Source organism: Leptonotus elevatus, chromosome 10, assembly GCF_054856555.1.
Source record: "Leptonotus elevatus isolate MCC_2025b chromosome 10, RoL_Lele_1.0, whole genome shotgun sequence".
Lineage (NCBI taxonomy): Eukaryota > Metazoa > Chordata > Actinopteri > Syngnathiformes > Syngnathidae > Leptonotus > Leptonotus elevatus.
In genome coordinates this window covers 3094461-3115320 of record NC_141248.1, presented here as the reverse complement: position 1 = coordinate 3115320, position 20860 = coordinate 3094461, and the positions used below count along the sequence as shown (strand labels likewise).

Here is a 20860-nt window from a genome sequence, read left to right as displayed (position 1 = left end):
TTAGCATTTTAGCATGGCTAAATGCTAAAAAAAAAAAAAAAGTTTATTTAGCATGATATGGAGCCTGAATGCACAAAAATCAGGTGTAAAATTTCCTGTGTAAATTCCAACTTAATTGAAAAAGGTTAATATTGCAATGTTTTGTCTTGTACATGGTTTATCATTATAATGTATGATATTTAATGTTTTTGCTGGCCAATTTACTATGCATGTTGACGTTTACTATTGTTTTCTTTCTCCCCAGGTCATATTGTCGTCTGCCTCTTTGGCCAAGATAAAATTATACCTCAATTTTCCCACCATCCGATCCGACCTGTTCTGTGACTGCCTGATATCCCGTAAATCCTGTCCATTGGCTTTCAAGGTGTTCAAGTTCTCAGGCTAAAATAAAATACATGGATTTTAAGGTTTAAGTTACCTTAATTAAAGATTGAAAATCAACTAGCAATGCAAAGTAACTTACCATGTCTTTGTGTACATTCTCTTGCGAGTTATCTTTTGATTTTTATATTTGGTATCTGACTACACAATGAAATACTTGTGAAAGAAACCAAAGCACATCTGAAGTTATGATAGCATCGGTCTGTGTTATAAATGAAGGGAAAACCCTGTAATCTGCATTTAAAAATGTTGCATATCACTGGCGTTATATAGAAACCTCACATCTCCCAAAAAAAAGACTGACGAAATTTGGACATCAGAGATTGCAGCCCAACACCAGTCATACACTTTGTGTACATTATCTTGCCAGTTGTCTTTGATTTTGTATTTTTGTATTTGTACATTTGGTATTGAAATTAATTAATTTAATTATAACTGTTTGATTTATAATATTACTATTTAGAAGTGGACACAATTGCTTTAATTTACTCAGTATGTCTCTGTGGGAGAATTTAAGGTGATGTGGGGGTGTGAAGTGAATGTGTTAAATAGATTCCTTTGTCTTTACAAAACCAGTTGAGCAAGAGGGGTTTTTTCTCTTCACAGTACTGAGAGCAGAGCGAATGTGTTAATTAGATCACTTTGTTTAAACTAGGCGTCAGCAGGTCTGCTTTGAAAAACAACTAAATTCTTATCTGATCTCTGCATAACATCAGTGTAGGAGGGGGAAGTTTGGTGACGTGTATTGATGTATCATGTGACTGTCTGGGAAGGAGAGGATTGGACGAAGAAGACGGGGAGGGGTTTGAAGAATCACGAAAGGATACTGGTGACTTGCTCGGAGGAGGAGCGTCACACATGCAGGAGAACAATGGCGGCGTTTGGCTGAACTCATGTGTCCATAAGCTTATGTAAAAATAAATCCTGATTTCACCAATCTCATTGTCTGAGTTTGATAATCAACATTATGAACACGGGAAAACAAAGATTAGTTTTCTAACAGATGGTGCCCCTGACGCTGAGTTCTTGACGGACAGGACTTTCTAGGCGCCTAACTGATTAATTACGGTAAGTAGAGATGTTTATCCATGTAGGGAAGTCCTGTCTGTTGAGAATGCTGCGACGGTTTTCGTCTGATAAATTTTAACTGCATTGTACATGAGATCTGGATGAATGGGTGTTTTTCTTTTTTTAAATTACACGTACGTGGGGACGAGCACTGTTGACAAGTGCTGTCCTGTAAATATGCGCGGCTGAAGAAGCATTTTTTGACGACAGGATGAAGTTAGCGGTTTTATTTAGTTTTGTTTTGTTCCGCTACGAAGGATTCGATAGACCATAATGGTTATTTTTATGAATTTTGAGAGAGATACGGATAGACGCGGGGGTTTTTCTTCCACTAAGAAATCTACAGATTATGGTAGCGCGCCTGCTTTCATAGCAGTTTTATTGGTTCAGGATGACGCAGAGTGTTGATTTTTACCTCTGGGGAGCATTCGATAGCACGTAATAAGTTATTTTAAAATGCGCGCCCTGCTAAAAATTAAGTAGTAATGAGTGGGGACAGGTTGGCGCAGTGGGGATTGGGTTTGTACCGCTGTTTGTTCGATCGAGAGATTACGTGATTCGTTATTTATGTATGTTCAATGTCTGTGATGTGGGTACGTTTTTGTGGTCGTCTGTGTTTATTTTGAGGTAAGGAAGGAGTAACGAGCGACGTTGCGAGGTAAATATGGCCTGTTGAATTTTGGTATCACCAGTGAGACGTCACTGAATTAATGATAATGGTTTATAAGTATTGTATGTGATAATAAATGTGCAAATAATATAAGGAATGGAAGGTGAATTTGACTGTAATGCTGTGTGTTTTGACCCTGTGATAAGTGTGTGTGTGTGGGTGTGTGAGCAGCATTTATGGAGGAGGTGTGACTTGAAGATAATGTTTTTTTTGTTATAAAATGACTGGGGTCAATTGTGTGATTATTATGGGAGTTGTTTCTAGTTGGGATGTGTGTGTGTGTGTGTGTGTGTGTGTGTGCGTATGTGCCGGCAAAAGTTTGAAAAGTTGAGAGAATTGTTGAGTACTTGTATGAGACCTAGATAAAATAAGGTGGGGGCTGTGCTGTTCGGGTGAGAATTTGACTGGGATAGAGTGTTCAGGGTTGTGTGGACATGTTTGTATTTTTTCTCCTCACTGTCTTTAACTGTATGTTTGGTATTGTTTATGTGAGGTAAGAGGAGGCTTGTTCTAGTGTTGTCTGTTATAAAAATAAAATATACAAAGGACAGGAGAGTTTGTTGTGGAGGAAAATCCCTCCATTGTCTGTGTGAAAGATAGCTGGGGTGTAAATGACGCTTGCCTTTCGCATAGGTAAGTGGGAAAACAGGTTTTCTTTGTGTCAGGATTGTGAAAGGTGCTAAGTATTTTTTTTCTCATCCCTTTGTCCCCAAAAAGGGTGTGTGTGTGTGTGAGATAGGAATGTTGAAGAACAGGTTCTCCATGTCTTCCTGTCTATAACAGTTTTAAATTTCCCCCGCTCCCAACAGGCCTGTAGGATTAGATAAAGGGGGTGAGCTATTGTTTTGAGAGGGGGACTTGTAATCTTTTGTGTCAGGCAACATCTGATTGTTATTTTAATGAGTGTTTGCAGGACTCGTCTGCCGTGACGTTATACTTTTTTTTTTTTTTTTTATAAAGAATTTTAAATTTTTCTTTTTTATTTTTTATTTCCTCTGACTCCCTGATAACTCAGTCATAGGCGTGACATTTTTTAACCTTTGTTCTCTCTCTGAGTTTCATTCCAGAATTTGGTGATCGGCCATTTTGTGGGCAGTTCCGAGGCTTGGGACATCCATGTGGGCGCTGATCGGTAGTTGTCACATTTTAGACATTATTTGAGGTAACATGTAATGAAAAAAGAGTCTAAGGTAGACTGCTATGAAAATAAGGTAATACTACTTGCGATAGTTATACAAAATAATTAAAAAATATATATAAATACAGGTAGTGAACTCTCTTGCTGTGATCTTATCTCCCTCTGTCTATTGCGAGTGGATAATGTGTCAACCAGGTTCAATCATTGGCCAAAAGGTGTTTTTCTTGGGTGACCCAACATCGTGCTGGATTACCCTGGCTATTGGGCTCCCGATTGCAGGACAGCGTTCTCCTGCTCTGCTTGGTGTAATGAGTGCGCGGCAAGCTGCACGGAGGCTACTTTCGGAGGGGTAAAGTGACCACAGCCAGCATCTAGGCTGGTGCACCGTGTATATGCACGCCCAGTGACTGTTCAATGACTCTTATGCGTTGTTTTGGGATTGAGCATAATGTCCAGTCTATCTTTTGAACAGACATCTCGAAATCTCCTCCTACTGCCTTGATGAACTCTTCCTGGAATCTCCATTGAAAGCCCAGGCCTGCTTTGAACTTTGCCCTGCGCAGCTACTGACATCTGCTGGACAGGAATGGATATTGACTCCAGTTGTTGACTCAAAGCTCTCTGGTCATCTGAGATTTGCCACTCAGGTCGTATTTTGGTCTGATTGTATACATTGCACTCTGTACTGTGTCAGATTGGGATTGGGAGATGTGATCTATAGCAACGCAGTTTAGGAAATTGAAAATAACATATGTGAATTTGTGATAGGTTATTTGGTAAAATTTAGTTCAAACTTAATTACTCTATTTTCCGTTATTTGATGCTTGTTGGATTTGGTCTGCTAAATTATGCCCATTTTCTTTTTAAATCCCAGTTTCTGGATTGAAATCTTGGAAGTGGAACCGACAACAGCGAGTTTGCTGGTTAATTTTAGATTTTTCTCACAGCACTGTGATTTATGAATCCCACAGATGCTGTAACAGTATCTACACAATGAAATACTTTGTTAATGGAACTAAAACACATTGAAGTTATGATAGCATCAGTCTGTATTAAGAAATAAGGGGAAAACCCTGTAATCTGCATTTACAATGTTGCACATCACTGATGGTGTTAGATAGAAACCTCTCATACTCTAATATATTTGTTTAAGGGTGGCACGGTCGCTGACTGGTTAGCATGTCCGCCTCCCAATGCAGAGGACATGAGATGGAGTCCGGGCTTCGGCCTTCCTGGGTGGAGTTTGCATGTTCTACCCGTGTTTGCGTGGGTTTTGTCCGGGTACTCCGGTTTCCTCCCACATTCCAGAGACATGCATGGCAGGTTAATTGAACACTCTAAATTGTCCATTGTGTGATTGTGAGTGTGGATGGGTGTTTGTCTCTGTGTCCCTCCGATTGGCTGGCAACCAGTTCAGGGTGTACCCCGCCTACTGCCCGAAGCTGGGATAGGCTCAAGCGCCCCCCCCCCCCCCCCCCGCAACCCTTGTGAGGACAAGCGGTTAAGAAAATGGATGGATGGATATTTGTTTAGAAAAAAAATGACTGATGTAATTTGAATATCAGAGGTTGCAACCCAACACCAGAGATACACTTTGTGTACGTTATCTTCCAAGTTGTCTTTGTATTTTTGTATTTGTACACTTGTTAGATTAAAAAAAACACTGAAATACTCTTGCTTAAAAGTGTTTTTTTTATTTGTTATAGCTATTACCTTTGCTGAATGAGTAAAAGTTAGCAACTAATAGTAATTAATTTTGAGTAGTAGTTTACTAAGAAATTGTGAGTATATTTTACCCAATTATTATTAGTAATTGGTTGTAGAATGTAATCATAAATGTTAGGTAAATTCTACCCAACGTATGTAAGCATTTAATTACTTATCAAATTAATATAATAATTAACCAAAATGTATAATTAAAATTTACTCCGTTAAAGTGGATGCAAATTGTTACCCTACATTTAGTGGGTAAATTCTATAGGTTGTTTTATTTCAGTGTATTCTTATTCAGGGACAGGAAGTTTGAAGTTGAATACTAGCGTGGTGCAAATACATTAAAACAACCTCTCACATAACAAATGCCATTGATGCTTTTATAGTGTAATAATTCACTGTTGAGACTGTTATGGTTGCACTGGTCTGCATCCTTCATTTCATACAAAGAAGACAAACTATTGACATGGCACTTTCCTAAAGAGATCAGTGCCGAGTCATAAGTGACAATTGTTGGGCATATTTTGTGCAGTTATGACATTTTAATGTATTTATTTTTGTACATACATTTGTTTGTTTTGTTCATTTTATTTATCTCAAACTCACAATAATAAACGAACAGAATAAATTCACCTGTAAAATTGAAAAGTAGATTAAAAATCAACTAAAAAGGTCAATAAAAAATAAACAATATTAACCATGTTATACCCAAATATAATTAAACAGGTGTGTGTATGAGAAGGGGCAGGAAGAAGCTGCTTATCTAGTCCTGTCTCTTTGTTTTAATCCCTAGTTGTGTACAGACAGATAAACATTTACAAGATTATAGTGCATATAAAATAGTACAGTATATGTAAAAATATCTATACTTATATCCACCTTTACACCTCCATACATTCACTGTTGATATATCCTAATAATAGCATAACATAACATGGCATTCCAATACATAATAGTTGTCATAATCATCCTAGTTTCTAATAAAGTCCTCTGAGCGCTATTTTGAACACGCAAGCATGTGTAGTTTAAAAATATGATTTGTGTAAAGTCATTTTTGAACATTAAGGTTCCAAGTTCCTAATATCTGTGAAAGTAAATTGAGACTTTCCGACAATGGGAAAATTAATGTCCCAGGGTGACAACAGCTGAGAACCACTGACCAGGATGTGCAGGACATAACCTAAAGGTCAACATTGCACATCCCTCTCATGTCCAAATATCTTTCCGGCCATCATTCCGGGCAACTGACTCCGGAGGAACACTGTAAGAGACTGTGCCACTTTGTTGCTCTACTTAGTGCTCCAATTCTTGCCTCCTAAAAGTTTTAGTTATGGCACACTAAATTTCTTTAACCTTCTTTGAAGTGCACCATTACCCTACATTTACACATACTTGCTCTTGAATTCAGATGTCAAATGTTAGGGCAAAAATGCCGAATGAAAGACTTACATATATTTCTGAAACAATGTAATTCTTTTATTGTCTTTGACTTGAAACCTTTTGTTTTATTTGACGCACAACAGCCACTTGATCAATAGTCATGAATAGCATAAGCAGTATCAATAGAGGGGACATGTGCCTTCTGTGAACTCCCTCCCTCCTCCTGAGAACCCCTAATAATCTCTAATTGTGTCAACGGCCGTAGTCGTAGCAACAGTCTACGAACTCCTTCTTAACAAGAACAGGAATGTGAGAACCAAAAGGGACAAAATGTCTCTGCCGCTAATGCAAAACTAATATGCTTACATTTATTCTCTAAATACAAAATCACCAAATTGTATGCTTCCATCAACTCATTTTTCACTTACCCATTCTGACGCTTCTCTTGTCCCATTTTCTGTTTGATTATTTCTCCGTTTCCACGTCTTCATAAGTATCCTCCACTCCCTTGTGAATGTGTGTACGGCTCTCCCTCCTCCTCCTCACTCTCCATCAGCACCTCCCACTGAGCTCTGAGCGTCCCATGTACCCCACAGGAGTAACAGCGCTAAAATATTGATTGAAGCCTGATGAAGGCGCACTCCATGGGGGGCAGGGGAGTGGCGGCCATGCAGGACTGCTGTCAGGAGGAGTTTGAACTAAGTGAGAAGGATGGTTGTCGTTTCCTTGGCAGACGGAAGTGAAATGATGCAGCGTGTAAGCTTCACATGTACTGCCCGATGAGGTCGTCTTCATCCGAATACCAGCCAACGCTTTTTATTATACAGCCCTCCCTCGTGCCTCGCTGCCCTTCTTCGGCTTTCTATGCTCCTCTTTCATCTCTTTTGGCAGCACTTCTCCTCACATCCAAACACCGCCCCCCTCCCCCTCTCTTGAAACGTAATAATTTTTACCAAAGTCTACGGCTAAATTCAAATTTTCTTAGGGGTCTTTGCATTATTTATTTTTTAAGTGACCTTTTGCTCTGTCTTTGAAGGTGATCTTGTCAAAGAAAACTATAAGAATTGCCATGGAGACGGCAATCTTACTTCGTGATTCCCATGAAGAGGGAGCATGGGGGAGGGGAGCACGCGCACAAAATAAAATAAGACATCCTCACTTTCTTCCTGATTTCTGAACACTGGTTGAGATTATAATAATATAATAATACATTTCCATCATAAAGAATTTAAAAAAAAATTGCTAATACTTCCCAATTTATTACGAATTAAATCAAAAGCACAGTTGTTGGACTCTGACTTGTTGACTCGTGTTTCCCTTCTAGATCGATCTTCAACTTAATCATAAGTATGCTGTAGTGGGGGTTTCTCCCACAAGACAAATCTGTTTTCAAAATGGTAATGTAATGTGTAACACGCATGTCAAAATACTATACCATTGTCTCAAACTGCACATCAACACATCTCGCCTCTAAGTCAAAGAGAAAACCATTGTTTAATAACCCTTTGTAGATATTATACTAAACGTCTTGATTTATTGTGTAAATTTGTTGTATCTCTGTCATTGTTGTTAATGTGTACACAGTAAATTCTAGAGAGTAAATTTGACTATATTCAGTGGGACCAAATAGACTCAGTTTTAGAGTAATATTTACACTTGGAAATAAAGAATAATAAAAAAAAACTCACTCAAGGATTGAGGAGTAAATTCACTGCCTTCAGCATGGGAGACTGAAGCCCCATCCACATGAAAGCTAGTTTCAATGTATTCTCACAAGTTTCTCAGGCCGTTCGTCCACACGATGGCGCAGTTTCAGAGCTTGTAACCGATCACTTTTGAAACCGGGCTCAAGAGTGGAAAGATTTCTAAACGCGCCCCGTACGCGCCCGTCTGGACACCCTATGCAGGAAACTCCTCCAGTGATGATGTAATGGTCGCAGCTCGATGACGACGCATTGTTGCACATTGATGACGTATGCGGCAATTCTCGTATGACTATGCGCAAACCGTCATTCTGTCAACAACAATTAAGGCTAGCCGTGTCGTAGTCATTTTGCGCAGCCTCCTTAGTTTGCTTATGCTTTTGCAGCAAAATTTTTTGCTTCTTTATCCCCACGTTCAACAAGCGGTGTTGTACTTGAATCACCCGCCATTGTCACTTCTCGCCCATGCTTCTGGTGGCCGACTATGAAAACGGACACTCGATCATTCGTTGCCGCATGCACGGTATGTGCCCGAAAAAAAACATCTACCAGGCCCAGTTCCGGTTACCTCCGCCCATTACCAGTCCCCAGCCGTCCATGGTCCCACATAGCACTGGACTTCGTCACTGGCCTTCCTCCATCAAGAGGTAATACAGTCATACTTACCATAATGGACAGGTTTTCTAAGGCCGCCCACTTCGTTGCCCTAGCCAAACTCCCTTCCGCCACAGAAACAGCTAACCTGTTAATACAACATGTTTTCCATCTCTATGGCATTCCCCTAGACATAGTCTCAGACCGAGGTCCACAGTTCACATCCCTTGTCTGGAAGTTTTTTTGCTCTGCGCTAGACATTTCTGTAAGTCTATCTTCCGGTTATCATCCGCAAACCAATGGTCAGACGGAACGCACCAACCAACAGCTAGAAACCGCACTTCGTTGCATGTGACATGCTAACCCTTCCTCCTGGGTACCCAATTGACGTGGATTAAATATGCCCACAATACGCTGCCTAACGCCTCCCTGGGCATGTCTCCCTTTCAGTGCTCTCTGGGGTACCAACCTCCTCTCCTTCCCTCCCAAGAGAAGGAGATAGCAGTCCCATCCGTCCCATCCCACATACGGCGGTGCTCCAGCACATGCACAGCTCTGCTCCGTGCTTCAGAGAGCTCCCGAACACATGCTAACCGCCGTGGCTCCCCCGCTCCTCTTTACGCCAAAAGGTTTGGCTGAGCACTAAGAATCTCCCATTGAAGGTTGAGTCCAAGAAGCTGTCCACCGCGATTCATCGGCCCATATGAGGTCGAGCGCATAATTAATCTATGCATCATCCGCCTGAAGTTGCCCGCCACTCTGCGTGTCCATCCAACATTCCATGTTTCTCAGATCAAGGCGTACTCTACCAGCCCGTTGTCCCCACCCTTGCCTGCCTTCTGGATGTTCACCGCAGGGGCCGTGGCCGCCAGTATCTGGTGGACTGGGCTGGTTACGGCTCGGAGGAGCGCAGCTGGGTCCCTCGTCGTTTCATCCTGGACAGTTCCCTCATCAGGGACTTCAACGCGCCCGACGACGATGAGCCCTGCCCATTTGTTCCCTGTTTGTGTGTATGTGTGCATGAGAAAATCACACTACTGAGCGAGGTGGAGGAAATACAGCTGGAGCAGGAGCCAGGTGCATGTAATCACAATCAGCAGCCGACAAAAGCCAGCCTTGGACTTCACTTCAGCGCCAGATCAACTCTAACTGTCACACAGTCGGTTGCATCCAGCTTAGTGCCTGCCTATGAGTAGAACTTTATTCTAATTACCACTCTTTGTCTAGATTTCCTGCACCTGCCGAAGCCGTACCAACTCGCCTGTGGATCGCCTGCTCCCTACCCGGACTCGACCCCCCACCCCTTGGTTCTCCCGCTCACATCAGTCCACTAATTAAAAGACTCGCAAGTGACTTTGTTTGCCTCCCGTGTCTGCACTCGGGTTCTCATCCCATGCCTTCGAACCCTAACAGTTTCTGCCCTGAGACTGGGAGGTTGTGGATTCAATCCCTGGCCAGGTCATTCCAAAGACTATAAAAATGGGACCCATTTGCCTCTTTGCTTGACACTCAGCATTATGGGTTTGAATTGGGGGTTAGATCACCAAATGATTCCCAAGCTCATCCCTTGTGGCCGCTCACTGCTCGCTCAGAGGATGGATAAAATGCGGAAAATGAATTTCGCCCCACTTAGGTGGGTGTGACAATCAGTGGTACTCTACTTTTTGTCAGCCTCTAACACAGATTAACCAATATCTTGGTCAGAATGATCAATTTGTATTGGTTGGCTCAATCACCAATATATATATTGGTTGAAAACACCTAGCATTCTAGAGTGGTTGTTTTAAGCAAAAGATCTGTTGGACACATAATTACCAGCTAGATTGGTCAAATTTAACCTTCTTTTTTTTTTGTTAATTTGACCAATCCGTTTTTAGATTGTGAGTTTGTTCCTCAACCTTTGAGTGACTTCTATTTTTTGAATTCTGTATTTTACTCTCTTCTAAGTGTCGATTGGTCCCACTCTCAATAAAGTCAAATATACTCTACAGAAATTACTTTGTAGGTTTTATTTTCCCAGTTCCATACTGTGCTCCCCTTTGAAGGAGAACAGCTAGGCCCTTGTTTTTCCCCTGCCTCCATCCTCATGTTTCATTGTTTTCCCCATTTTGAGAAACTCGGGTTGCTAATTAACGTACCGCCAGGCTTCCCGTTCTGTCTCCTTGTGTTGGTCATTGTAATTTTTCATGTTTCCCATTGTGGTTTTACATACTTGGCCAATAAATCTGATTCTGTTGACATTGCACTGATTAGCAAAGCGTAGCATTGGGTTTAAAGAAACAGATGCTATAACCAAGTAGATGTTCAAGAAGCATGGCGGCAAGCCATGATAGCATGTGAAAATTGGGAGGACTAAATTGGTGAAAAACAGTATGATACAAAAATACTGCCCCCCTATTGAACATCTACTCTAATCCATCACGCCATTTTCTATAGAGCTTACCCTGTTCAAGGTCGGAAGGAGCTCAAGAATATCCCAGCTGACTTTGGGAGATAGGAGGACTACAATTTGGACCCACCACCATTAAATTACAGGGCACATATTGAGACAGACAACCTTTGTTTCAAACTCACATTCACCAAGTGAGAGTTGGAATTGAACTCGGTTGCGTGAACTACTACACTGTGACTTCTAAGAAAAACATCTGGTGGTTAAAAGTTATTAATATGAATGAAAACGGTTAACCATCTCAGTGCTTCTGGTAACAAACATAAATGTCACTACAACAAAGTACTCCAATGACAGTGAAGAACCTTCCTTCTAATGTATTTACCACCACAGGGCCATAAATCAATCACCACAATCCTTCATGACTTTTGCGATATTCGTATCCTCTCTCACATGTGGGCTTATCGGAACCGTGAAATTTAATACCAAGAGAGTAAGGTACAAACAGTAGCCTACAAGTTTTGTCGACAAGTCATTCATCTGTCAACATAACACCATTTGCAAATCTTTCAATACATAAAGTCAAATAGACGTAGACATAAAGAAAATGCAGTTGTTTATTGCACATGGTCATGGTGGGATTTTGAACACAAATGATTGTGTGGCAGGTCCCACATGACTCTCCTATTGTCTGTTTGTATGTCCCACTCGTGGTAGATGTAAATAACTACACTCCAGTTATATTTAGACTTCCAAAACCCTGAGGGCAGAAACTTCAAAAAAGGCCATTGCTAATGCTAATTTCTTGGCATTTTACATGATGCATACACACCCCAGGCATACCCTGGCTTTGGTGTATCAAGCTTGCGATTTATCTGCTTTTTCTATTTTATCTGTTTATATGATCTAAATACGCTTGATTAAAGACCATTTACATTCACTATTTGTTATGCAGGCAAACCAAAGGAGAAAGACGCTGTTGTTGGTGTACTTATTATGCATGCACAATGAGACAAAAGAATGTTGTAGTTGAGGTATGGAGAGAACTTTTCAGATCCGCAGACAAAGAAATGTTTCTTCCCGAGCAAATGTTTCTGGCTTTGAGCCGTTGAGGAGGGAAGATGCAATCAGGCCTGCAATGCGTCACTCACACAGCCGTAGGCGGAGATAATCACAGCTGCCTGTCAAAATTAGGGCCATGCAACTTTCTCCAGGCGTTGATTCAAAATGTATGTAGATGTGTAACATTTCAGCATAAATAACAATCTTTGTCAGTGAGCCTCTCTGCTTGTGTCCTCTAAATGCCACCATGAAGAGAGTGCATCTGGATGTTAACTGCTGCAGTACGCTATATCATTTACACTCAATTAGCCCACACTTCTGATTCAGAACCAGACAGTTAGGTACGGAAAGCCCAAAGACAAACTATCACTATATCATCTATCTACTATTTCAGACACGTTTCCATCTTTTCTAAAACTTGGACTTACATTAAAGGCTCATATAGCAAACAACATTTCAAATCTTAACATTTCTTGACAATAATATGTTATATATAACCTCACTAGTTTAAACATGACATTCTAATTAATATTACATTTGTGAAATATGAGTTACAAAGAAAAATTCAGACATTTTTATCCATCTCAGTGGGCGGCCATTTTGCCAATAGCTGTGGATAAAAACACCTGAATTTTGCTGCATAACTCATATTCCACTTACGCAATACTAACCAGAATGGAATATTTAGACTAGTGGGCCTGCATAGATAACATATTATTGTCCAAAAAAATAAAACAATAAAAATTGGGTTGACTTCCCCTTTAAGCACCAGTAATTTCTAGCATTCATATATAATCTCAACATTTACATAGTTTTTCTTCAGTCAAGTCAGAGTGTACAATCCTGTAGCTACACTGATAGCTTTGCTGACATAGTTAAGCTCTTAGGAGGGTAAAAGGCAGAAAAATACTAAGTAGCATTGTCTCCACAGGAAGCTCCTCAGGTGACACGGCTGGCACACAGCTGCATGCGACAAACAGACAATTCTGCTTGGACTTGCCTATTTGTTTCTGCTGTATATGTGCCCAGTATACTTCCGAAAATGCTAATTGTGTGCTTTACATAAACACAATCCTTTTGAATACAAAGGCATCTAGTTTCCTGTGCATAGTGTAAATTCGGGACAAAATTTTGAGCGAATCAAGCTAACTCTCCTCTCTCTATATTCATGCAAATGAACCAGAAATGAGATGTTCAGATATGACCTTTGCTTATCCCGCCTGAGTGAAAACTTCATTAAATCATCCAGTCGCAACCAAGCTACATTTACCAATTAATATGGGCAATCATCTCCTTTGCTACACTCACATGACACAATCTGACATATGTCGCCACATCATGACTGTACCTGATGAGCTGAATGAAGTTGACTCACAGGCTTAAAACACACATTTTGTAATGCAGACTTGGCATGACCTCTCCGTGATCTCTCTGTTGTGGCTACAAGGGCTCCAGCTGCTATGCAACATTTGTACACACATGAGAAGTGCAGAGCAGGGAAAAATATTTCCAGCTCATCAGGCAAGCTCTACCTGCACTATTTTGAATGCACCTGAAATATAACATGGTCCACATTTTAATTCTTACCATGGAAGATTAGGAACTCAGGTTTTTTCAAATAAATATGTATTGTAAATAAGAATGTATTACTGCAAAGTGAAGGTTTGTGATTTATTATACACTAGGGTGTATTTAGTACAAATTATGACTACTACATATAGGATTGTATGTTGCCCCACTCACAGTTTTCATTTTGATCAGCTCCGCTTCAAGGTCAAGGTCAGACATGCAACTTGATTTGAATGAAGTCTTAGCTGAAAGCAAAGCATTTTACATGTTCATGTGCTTTAGCACTGTTGTATTTTCACAGTAACAACTGTCACTTGACTGTGATTGGAAAAAACACCTAGATAATATGGCTTTACTATATATATATATATATATTATATATATATATATATATATATATATATATATATATATACTTGGATCCTGAATACAATACATTTTCTCAAATGTAACAGTTGCTCTGACTGAAGAACAATAACAATGGTATAGGATGGCAAATCCACCTGATCCATCTATGCCTCCGTGCCATCCTCATGTTTCACTGATGGTGTCATCCCAGCACACGGCGAAAGATTTGGGTCCATTTGTCCTGTCCCGCACAAAAGCAACTGATTGGCAACCCTCTTTACATACAGACTTGTTGTATTCCAAATCTCTTGATGCCTATTGGATTAAATCTGATTTATTTGTATCCATGTCTGTTTTAGAACATCAACTTTTGGACCGACATCATGGAAGAGAAACATCTGACAGCAAGCTTGCTGGTGACATGTTGCAATCCTTGCCTACTGCACTGTGGTCTACTGACCCAACTGATGTGGGCCTATGTAATGTTACTCCAGTAACTTTTAAAATGAAACCCGACTCCATTTGGGTACCACAGTACCCCATGAAGGAAGAAGGACGAATTGGCATCTCAGTAACTATTGAAAGGTTGCTAAAAGCGGGGGTTCTTTGCAAAATTGATAGGTCTAACTACAATACTCCTATTCTCCCAGTAGAAAAGAAAAATACTGGTAAATTTCGAATGGTACATGATCTAAGAGCTATTAATGCTGTAGTTATGACCTCTACACTGCCGGTGCCCAATCCTCACTCGACTCTGTCACAGATCACTCCATTACACACTCATTTTACCTGCAAGAGATTAATGCGGCCGTCTTAACTCCTACTTTTTCTGACCCGAAGTCCTCACTCTGCATTGTCTCAAATTGCATCAGCCCACACTCACATTTCACTTGCATTGACCTGGCTAAGGCTCTCTTTTGCATTACAATCGCCTGCCTCAAAGGCTCTGTCTCTTTAACGACTGTCTTCGCCAGTTGCTGTCTCCACTTGAACTGCCCCCTGTTGTTCCTGGTGCTTGCTGACAGCTCCATCTGACACTTCTTATCTTAAAGCCACGAGGTCTCTGCTCTTCATCTCCTTGAAACAGCATGTTTCCACTGCTACAGCGTTGGTGATTTCTTTTTTTTTCTTCTTTTTTTTTTTTCAAAAATAGCTCAGTATTGTTCATTCGGTATTGTCATCATCATTACTCTTTTTTTTTTTTTTTGTATGTGGGTGAGTATGTGTATGTGCGTGCATGCGTGCGAGTGTGTGTGTATTCGTTAGCCCACCAAAAACCTATCAGAAAAAATCCCATACCATTCACCTAAACCGAACACCGCCGTCAGGAGACCTGAGGGGACCAAAGAAAACTAAGGAAAGTGAAATCCAGCACCGGCCAGACACCACCCACCGGGCCACCAACCAGAATTCTTCACCAACCCCAGAAACATCTAAATTCCAACAAATCCCAAAAAATCAGGGAGACCTCAAGAGACCAAAGGAGAGACTGAGGAAAGGAAGGAAGGACAAACGAAGTAGAGTGAGATCCACAGACACCAGCCTCCACCGATTCAATGACCTGAGGAGGAAGCAGATTGTGTCTGAGTTTCGATAGATGCTGGTGTGGTGGATCGGGCATGCATGAAAATCTCCACCAAAGAGGGGAGCTGTCAACCCCTGCCAGGACAGAGCAAGCGCAACACCTCAGGGCCCCCCAGGCCGCGGCAGCGCCAAAGGACGACCCCCGGGCCCCGCCAGGGCCACCGGCCGGAGAGCAAACCCAGGAGCAGGAGCGCCCCCCACCCCAACACGGCCCGCGCCCCCAACCCAACGCAGCAGGACGGGGCACTGCAGGCCCGCCAGGCACCCCACCGGTCCACAGCCCCCGCTCCCCCCACGCCCCCCATCCACCCCCGCCACCCACCCCAACCCAGCCCCAGCCGCCCCCAGGCCCTCAATTACACACCTGGTGGCATCCTTTTATGAGACAAATTGTTAAAAATGAACTGCAGTGTTTGCAAAAGGTATAATAGTATGCATACATCTAAACCTCCCCAGGGCACTCACGGTCCGGCCGGACGTGACAGCTCTTGTTATGGTGTGGTCACGGAGCGGCGTGGTGTCTGTCGGCGTGTGAAGTGGAGGACCCAAAATGCAGGGAGGCAGGAGAACCACAGCAGGAGTGCGGGCTAGACTGGCGTGCTTTATTTTACAGAAAACACTAACCAGGGTACTGGTTAATGCTAACTAAACAACAAACTGAAAAGATACAAAATCAAAATGACAGACAGAACTACGGGGGTGACCGTGACAAGCGGCAATGGTCCCACCCGACTGATCACCACCCGGGAACTAAATACACCCACGCTAATTGGGTAACTAGCCACACCTGGGGCCAGGTACAAGTGGCTGAGGGCCCGGATTGGTCAACCCGCGGAAGGGCTGGAACCCACTCAGGACCAATCGGGACCCTCAACCAAAACCAGATCTTCCCAGACATGACAGCTCTGGGGTCAGATGTTTTTTGATGGATTTCACTGACATGATAAAACCAGTGTCAGGATACAGATATTTGCTGGTAATAGTGGATTCCTTTTCAGGATGGCCAGAGGCATATTCATACAAATCTGAAACAGTAAATATCGTGGTAAAACATTTGATCAATCATTACATACCATCACATGGGTTTCTTAGAAAAATTTGACCAGACAATGGAACCCATTTCAAAAACAAACATCTACAAGCGGTAGAAAAGGCATTGGGATTAAAACACATTTGGGTCAGTGTATTATCCCCAATCCCAAGGACAGATTGAGCAAATAAATAGAAATATTAAAGAAAAATAGAAATATTAAAGAAAAATTGAAATATTAAAGAAAATTGGCTAAAGCATTGGCCTCATCAAATTTAAATTGGCTACAAGCTCTTCCTGTTGCATTAATGAATATGTGAATGTCACTTAACTCAGCCAAAGGCTGGACTCTGTTTCAATGTCACACCAACAGACCTTTTCCGGCTCCAAACAGCTCCATTGGAAGGGACGCACATTCCGGGACCTCCAGAACTCAAACAACTAACATTTACTAACTCCAAGCTAACAAAAAACAACAACCAGATGCTCCTTCAAAAATAAATGATTGTGAATATGTATGGTTAAAAGTGATTTAACAAAAATGATCTGAGCCCAGGTGGACTGGACCCCACAAGGTGATGGAGAGGGTATCATTCAACAAAGATTGAGTCAGCTGCCCCCTATTGAGGACGTCATTCAATAAAGAACATCATCTCGAGATGGCTTCAAAGTGGGAACTCATCTCCATCTGCTGCTGCATCACGACACTCTTTCTCATATTAACTTTTATGCCAATCTGGTATCTCTGGAAGCCCCTCAGTACAACCTTGAACATAACCACAAAACATCGTATTAAGCAAAGTATTGATTCTCCACAAATTCCCTGGCACCCCATGGAAGGGGGACATCCCTTAACTATCAACATGTGAAACACATATGCTTATTCCACTGAAAAATCTTTTAATGAATCGCATTGTTCTTTAATGCCACATAACTGCTAAACAACTTTCTCTCACCGCTGAAGGGATGTTTCATTGTTGCGTGCGTTTGCTTCTTATTATAATGATAATGTCCAATCTTTCCACACAACCCTTGCTTAATGTTGCGCCAGCCGTCTGCGACCATGATGCAGCTAATACCTTTTTCTCTGAAATGTTTATCTGCTTGTGTCGGACTCTTTTGAGTCCGAATGAGGGAATGTTGAGAGTCTTCTGCCCAGATTTAATTATAACTGTTTTGATTTAGTTATAACTGTTTTGATTTAGTTATAACTGTTTTGATTTAGTTATAACTGTTTAGATTTAGTCATAACTGCTTTAGTTTTCTCAGTAAAGCTTGGTGAGTGAATCACACTTAATTTGCCATTTGTTTGGGGGAGTGAATGTGTTAAAAAGGATTCCTTTGTAAGTTTTATTTGCTACAAGGTGCCATTTTGTCTGAGACCTACTATATTTCCACATCAATAGGCCATCTGTCAATGTATATTGAGTGCTGTCTGTCTTGGCTGAGGGCGGGGGCCGGGGAGAGGTGGCAGGGGCGGGGAGTAAGGGCAGGGGTGGGGCTAAAGGGCAGGGCTGGTGAGAAAGGGGAGAGGGGAGGGGTTTGGGGATTGGGGGACCGCTTTTCTGAAAGTATAAGACAAATGCAATTGTGAGGAATCGACACACTTGCAAGAGGAACTTTAGCGTTTTGTCTGTAAACTTGTCTGTGTCCAGAAATTTCTGTAAAATAAATCCTTCGAAGGACCTGTTCACCAATCTCCAGTCTGTATTCAGAAAATCAACATTCTCATTACCCGGAACAAAAGGAACATGCGGAAAACAAAAGATACGTTTTCCAACAGTACTCAACTCTTGAGTAGCTCACAGATACTGACTCCCAAGTATCGATATCACTAGCACTGTTGATACAGAAAGTTCCCCTCACCATAAACAATAAGAGATCATTTTAAAGAAAGTCCCATATATCCAAATATAGCATGTCTCCTTAAAGTTGCATGAAATTAATGGCAATTTTCTATTCTTCTAATTTCGAGTTCCTGACTGTAAAATGGCCACAAGGAGGTGGCCGATACACTAGCACTGATACCTTGAAATAAATCCAGATAGCGGCCGAAATCGATACCTGATATCAGTACTCACCCATTCCTACTTCTCAAGGTTATTATATTTGACGAAAACTAACAAAAAAAATCAAACTAAAATTGAAACAACACTTTTGTTAATGAAATAAAATAAAAACAAAAATGCTTTTAAAATTTAAATCTAACAGAACCTAGATATTATGTTTATAGAAATACCTCTAACAATAGTGAATTGAAAATGTCCTTTATATTAGTTTTTGTCAATTAATATTGTACATGAGCTTTCAGTGTTTATTTAAAAAAATATATATTTTGGTATTGTTGTAGGCTTTCATCCATAGCTAATTATTATAGCTAAATGTAGTTTACTTTATTACAAAATAGTCACCTTTAAAAAAAAATCTTGCACTCGACAAATACTCCATATATTTAAAAAAACTAAAACTCATACTAAAACTAATAAAAACAACAACAAATTAAACTCTCTAAAAACTGAAAACAAAAGTCAAAATGAAATAAAAAACTAAATATAATGAAAAATGCACAACTATTATAACCCCGTCACTTACAAATGCAGGCGCACTCATTGACTCCATGTTTGCATTTAAGTGAGTTTTCAGCATGCAGAGCTTTCTCCAACAAGTGCAGGGCATCAGTGCTTTAACTGAAGTCAGCTGTTATCTCACAGCATGGGCAACCCCCGAAGGATTAAGCGCCAATCCCTCTTAAATCTGCCCTCCTCATAAAAACCGTGACACAAGCTCGTGCAGAGATACTGTTGGTGCGGCACAAACATTCATAATAATACCAACAGGCACTGTCAGGGCCCCATCACAATCAACTATCAGCGGCCTAACTCCACTAGCTAGATCTAGCCTAGGGTTCAAATGTCAGCCCATCACAGCAATTTGTTAATCCTGTTGCTGATATCCCGCTGGGAAGTTAAGAACATCTTTTGTTGTTATGGAATCTGCTTTTCACAATTGTGTTTCTTTGCAATTGATAAAATTGGTGCCTAGTATTTACCTGATTGGCTATTACCTGAAAAGTTGGATGGCCCTCAGTCAAAAAGATACTTTCAATACTAGTGCATTTTTTTCCCACTCTATTAATGTCCAAGCTAAAGTAGTTCAAATGTGGGAGAGAGAGAAAAAAAAGAAAAAAAAAGAATAAAGTCAAGATAAAAATAGATGGAAGCTGACCTCAAAGAACCTTGACAATAGCTTACTTAGGACAGAGCATGGATTTTTACATGTCAAAACATTCAGCTAAAAGTAATCCACGTTAAAAGGCTCCCCTTTCTGTCAAAGTGGGACAAAAAAGCTCCAAAAGCACAGCTCTCAAAGGGACATCTACACTCCCACTTAGCTTGTGAGTCGCTGCAGTGCTTGTTTACATCATACTTGTACATTCTTTTTATACCGTCTTCCACTTACTGAGACGGTGCATTTTCTGCTATTCTTTATCTGCACCTGTAATATATGTCATTTTGTGCCGATATTTCAGTTAAAAAAACAAACCCATAAATGTTCTCTTTAAGAAAATAAAAAATAAAGAAAACATCCCTTTTATCATTCATTGGTCGCTTCTCCTTCAATACTCCCACTTGGTCTGACAGTGGCACAGGCAATGAGGTCGGCATTTGGCCTATTTTTAAAGCATGAGGAGCTCGGGACCTAGATTTGCTCTGTCATTTTAGAACATCAAGGACTGCCCTAAATCTCACATAGGTGACTTTCCAAAAGCATCTCGCAGGAAAACACATAAAGTACTTGTGTACACGTGCTGAAGGGGGTGGAGTTACAGGGAGTATGCGCTCTGTTGTGGCTTTTATAAGGTCAAGTGAGCTTTTGTATTAAATATGCATGATCTTGTGTGGCCAATGAATGAGCTGGAATAAGTGCTAACAAGGTCAAACTTTTTTCACAGCATTTTGGATGTGCACTTTGGCTGTCCAGATGGTTCTACAAACCCAAGTGTATTTACATCATGTGTGCATATATTGTACTGCTTATGATGAGAAATAGTCACAATCAAAATTATGTTGTATTATGAGAGAGGTTTTTTTTATAGGCAAGTTGCCTGTCATGTTTAATGGATTGTTATGTTTGTTTGTTTTTTGCAAATACGTTCAAACATACAGTACTTATATACATATTTAAATACGTTTATACGTATAAGTCAAAACTTTTTACTCCACATCGGCTG

At 40.8% G+C, this 20860-nt stretch overlaps 1 protein-coding gene across 7 annotated transcripts in view; it reads right to left on the bottom strand.

Annotated features, from left to right (window-relative positions):
- Nucleotides 1-20860, bottom strand: part of dlgap4b (discs, large (Drosophila) homolog-associated protein 4b) — a 138341-nt gene that overhangs the window by 103581 nt on the left and 13900 nt on the right. Inside the window, exon 1 of one of the 7 annotated variants that reach the window (XM_086087078.1) lies at nt 6779-6856. The exons of the other annotated variants lie outside the window; for them this stretch is intronic. The gene's annotated coding sequence lies outside the window, so the exon portion shown is untranslated. Of the gene's footprint in view, nt 1-6778; nt 6857-20860 lie in introns of those variants that run through there. 7 annotated transcript variants of the gene reach the window in all.